The following is a 5,439-nucleotide window of genomic DNA, read 5'->3' as shown; positions in this document are numbered from 1 at the left end:
CAGGAGATGACTGCCCATTTTTCTTCTGCAGAGCAGATGGTGGACTCAAACCACATGCCTTTGGGAGTATAGTGCAGCTTCTCACCACTAAGCCGCCAGAGCTCCCTATAGTATTAGCATAGAATTCGTTCTTATCTTTGAACTGAGAGATTTATTTTACTTAATTTTATGAAAATATCTGTTAAATAACCCATGACTAAATAAAATAATAATATATTGGTTCCAGATAGGGCAGAATTCAGAGTTATTGTACATAGGGTCAACTATGAGTGGTGGACAACTCAATGGCACATAACAACAACAAATTGAAAATGTCATGTGATGAATTTTAAAAAGGTACAAGATTTAAAAAAACAAACAAACAAACGTCTTTACATTGTACCCAGTTACTTTTCCTGCCTATCTTTATCCCTATATAAGTAGGAAACTATCTTTTTTTTTCTGAAGGATAACATGATTTGAACTGCTAGCCTTTCAGTTAGTTACCTAACACTTTAACTACTATGCTACCAGAGCTCATTATAAGGGTTATTGTTGTTATGTGCCATCAAGTCAGAGCTGACCCATAGCAGACCTTCCAGTGGGTTTTCAGCAGCTGTAAATTGTGTGAGAGGAGATTGCCCATCCTTCTTCCTCTGAGCAACTGGTGGATTCACACCTCCTGCCTTTGAGGTTGTAGCACAGATTTTTACCTCTAGGCCACCTTGTAAGGGAAGTGGCACTGATAACTTACTTTAAAGTGCAGATTGGCAAGATTCAACTTGTAACTTTCCTTGACTTCATTTTTTTCATTAAAAAAGGAAAGGTGACAAAAGAATGACCATACCACATGCAAAACCATGTTAGTCTAGATTTTACTAATAATTGTTGTTAGGTGCCATCAAATAGACTGTGATTCACAGCAACCCTATGAACAAAGACCATGACTTGGATCAAGTGCACTTTAGCCTTTAAGTAGACATCATTGCTCTTCAGCATTTTGGAGAGGTCTCTGACAGCAGATTTTCTCAGTGGGATACCTCTTCTGATTTCTTGACTGTTGGTACTAAGAGTGTTAATTATGGATCTAAATATGATTAAATTGTTGACAATCTTTTCTCCATCTATCATCATGTTGCTTTTCAGTCTGACGGTGAGGATTTTTGTCTTCTTGAGGTTGAGATGCAATCCATATTAAAGGCTGTAGACCTTGATCATCTGTAATGAGTGTTGCAAGCCCTCTGCACTTTAAGCAAGCAAGATTGTGTCATCTGCATACTCAGGTTGTTGAAGATTCTTCCTTCAATTCTGATCCCACATTCTTCTTCATAGAGTCTATCTTCTCAAAGATTTGCTCACCATGTAGATTGAATAAGGGCATTCAAGTGCCCTAGTGGTGAGAAATTGCACTGCAATCCGAAGGCAAGCAGTTCAAATCCACCAGTTGCTCTATGAGAAAATAATGGGCAGTCTCCTCCCATGCAGTGAACTGCCTCTGAAAACCCAGTGGAGTATCAGCTATGGGTTGGTTCTGTCTCAGTGGTCCATAAAAACAAAAACAACAACAACTGATTGAGTAGGTATAGAGAAAGAGTAAAGCCCCGACATACTTCTTTCCTGATTTTAAACCATGCAGTACTCCATTGCGCTGTTCACACAATAGCTTCTTGGTCTAGGTATAGGTTTCATATGAGCATAATTGAATGTCTGGGACTTACATTCTTCTCAATGTTAGCCATAATTTGTTATGATCCACAGAGCCAAATGCCTTTGTATAGTCAATAAAACACAAGATTTTTTTTTCTCTCTCTCTCATAGTCTCTGCTTTCAGCCAGGATCTATCTAACATTAGCAGTGCTATCCCTGGTATCATGGTCTCTTCTAAATCCAGCTTGAATTTCTGGCAGTTCTCTTACAATATACTCTTCTAGCTATTTCTGTATGATCTTCAGTAATATTTTTCTTGCACATGATATTAATGATAGTGTTTTACAATTTCCACATTATGTTGCATTACCTTCCTTGGGAATGGGAACAAACATATTACTCTGTGGTAAGCCAGACAGATTCCAAAGTTTTTAATCTCCAACACCTGGGATGAATGTATATGGGAAAAATGGTAATATGATTAAAAATATAAGATGAGGCATTATTTAGATGAACCCTATATATAGTCACACATACTTTTCTATGAGGAAGTGTAAAATGAGCAAAGATCATGTGGAAATGACCGAGTGTGATCTCTACCAACTCCACAAAGGGAAACTGTCCCTACCAACAATATCCACAATATAAAACTAATTCCCACACAGTCAGACATGGTGCTCCACACTCCTCTACTGACTTCTACTAATCACTAGATCCAGTATTCATTGTAAATGAGCACACAGACTTCACAGAATCTCTTTTTACTCACAGTTGGGTTTTCAGGGAAGCAAGTTCATGGGCAGGGGAGCAAAGGATATCACACAGTTAATGTCCAGGTTCAGTTCAGCAACACAAAGGCAAGAAGCTTCTGGGTTCCTTGGTCTTCTAGCAAGCTTTGTCTCATAGCAGTCAAAAGTCAGCTCTTCAGTTGTTCAGTAAGTAAAACCTTTAACTCTGGCATCATCTCCAGAGCTCTGTCAGGCTCTGCTTCACCACAGTTTCTCCACAGTCTGGTGACTCTCATGTTTCCCGAAAGCTGTTGATAATGTAGAAGAAGCTGATCAGCTGCAAACCATGTGTCAGCTAAACTAAGCTATTGTTGCTGTTAGCCGTCAACTGTGGTGACCCCAAGTGTTACAGATAAGCGTTACTACATAATGTTTTCTTGACAATAAACTTTCTAGGAACAGTTCATCAAGGCCTTTCTTCCATCGAGGCGTTGGGTAAGGTTGATGTGCAAATCTTTAGGTTATCAGAACGAAGAAAAGTCTTTGTGCCACCTATGTTTCTCAAAACTAAATTTAAGTGGTAAAAACAAAAAAAAATTACTTCAACAATAATAAGTTAAATAACAGATCTGATAAGGGACACATTGCCTTTTTTTAAAAAAAAGCCCATAAATGTTGTCCTTTTTTATTAAATTTTATTAATTTTAATGAACATTTACAGAGATTTGGGGTTTTCATTCATTCATTCATTGTTGCACTGTGTTCTCTACCCTCCTCCCCAGTTCATTGTCTTTTTCCCCCCCTTGAAAGTCTGTTTTAATTGTCCAGTTGCCACAGTGCTTGTCAAAGCCAGTTCTGATTAGTCTCCTTTGTCAGTGCGTCCTTTGCCATTCCCTATCACTCCTCCTTGAGAGAGACTTCACCCTGATTCATAAGGAAAAGGGGACGGCGTATTCTCTTAGCTACTTCCTGCTGAAAAGGGACACTGTACGTTTCAGGGTGAAAATCTCTCACTACTCTAAAGGGCCCCTTTGGAAAAGTTGTCTTAAGAGTATAGTTACCATGGACTTCCAGAAGAATAAACAAGTCTATCTTTAAGTAAGTGCAACCAAAATGCTCTTTAGAAGCCAGGATGGTGCAACTTCATCTCACCTACTTTGAGCATATTTTCAGGAGTGATCAATCCTGGAGAGAGACATCTTTTTGGGTCAGCAAAAGAGAAGAAGACCCTTAATCAGAGGGACTGACACAGAAACTATCACCATGGGCCTGAGACAGAGATTGAAAGGATGGGGCAGAGTTGGAGAAGGTTTGTATCTATTGCTCATAGGGTTGCTATGAGTTGTACTTGACTTGATGGCATGTAACACCATGATAAAAATAACAACAAAGCTCTTCCTTGGGAGGCCCTAGAATAAAGTCTCTAGGAAGTTATCTTCCTGGATTCTAATTCCAACTCTCTAACTTTGGCAAATGTCCCTAAACCATATTCCTCAGTCATAAATGGAAGATAGATAATGCATCTACCTTCTTGAACTGTTGGGCGAATTCAGTGGGATACTTAGATGAGATAATGTATGCAAAACCTCCCCAGTTAGGAGGCATTAGATGATTGATAATTACTGATTTAAAGTAGAATTTATTAACTGGAAGTTAACTGTTCTGTTTAGTACTCTGGGAAATAGAAATAGTAGTAGTACCCTTCTTGTAAGGATTGTTGTGTGAATTTAATGGCAAAAGATAGATGACCCTCTAAGTTTAGGGGTGGTACACAGGACATGAGTTAGTGACTAGAACAATGGTTTTTTTGTTGTTGTTTTTTCTAGCACTGCATATACCATAACTCCAAGAAAAATATGACCTCCATCTTACTAAGTAGGAACTTTGACCCAAACAAGTTAAAAAGTAGGTGCAAGAGCAGTCAAACACATCTGACTCTAAAAACTTGGGCTCTTTGCACAAAAGTTTTACTCTGCTATATTTGGATTTACTGAAGTCTCTAATTAAAGATCATCTCAGTTTAACAAATCATTTTGGATAAAAGCTAATGTAGGTTTAACAAATGGTATTTCTACAGATTAATCCATACCTGTTGTAAGTCTCAAAAACTCCTTATCATTGTCATTGGGTCAGAATGGACTCATCACCAACTCTCTAGTGGGTTAGTAGAGTCTGTAAATCACCCAGAGGAGAATACCCATCTCTTTTCTTTTGGAGCCACTGTGTGGATTTGAACTGTCAAAGAGGCATCATTTTTGGGTAAACAAAAAGGTAGTACAACTCCCTCTAGACTCACCACCAGAAGTGCATTCCACTGTAAGTAAATCTGCATTGTCACCTACCAGAAGAGAAAGGAGTCCATTCTGCCTTGAGATACAATACAGCACAAGTTATCTTCAACTTGTTATTTTTACTGTTCGGCACCATCAAGTTGATTACAACTCACAGTGACTCTATGTGTATCAGATGGGAACCCTGCCCTGTTCTGCCCTGTCCTCACAGTCAGTCATGCTCAGTGCACTGTTGTAGTCACTGCATCAATCCGTCATGGCGAATGTCTTCCCCTTTTCACTGACTTTCTACCTTTCCCAGCATGATGCCTTTTTCCAAGAATTGACCCCTCCTAGCAACATGTCGGTCTTGGAGAAAGTGTGACTAGAGTGTTCTTTAGAGGCAAGGACGGTGAAAAGTCGTTGCGCATACTTTGGGTATGTAATCAGAGGGCCAGTTCTTTAAATTCTTGTATGATCCATAATAACACTATCATCTATAATGGTCATAAAATAACAATAACAGTATATAACCAACCCACAGCTGACCCTCCAGCAGGTTTTCAGAGGCAGTTAATTGCATGGGAGGAGATTGTCCATCCTTCTCCCACGGAGCAGTTGATGGATTCGAACAACTTGCCTTCGGGATTGTGGTGCAGCTGCTTACCATTAACTAGGCAACCAGAGCTCCTGATAATTATAGGAACACATATGTTATATGTAATAGCATATAAATAAATATTTGTTAGCTTTATATTGGTTTGCATACAAAATTCATATACATATATAAATTTTTTAACACATCAGTTGACAAA

Source organism: Elephantulus edwardii, unplaced genomic scaffold, assembly GCF_000299155.1.
Source record: "Elephantulus edwardii isolate Elephantulus edwardi_28Jun2011 unplaced genomic scaffold, EleEdw1.0 scaffold00158, whole genome shotgun sequence".
Taxonomy (NCBI): domain Eukaryota; kingdom Metazoa; phylum Chordata; class Mammalia; order Macroscelidea; family Macroscelididae; genus Elephantulus; species Elephantulus edwardii.
Note: the sequence above shows the minus strand (reverse complement) of the source record.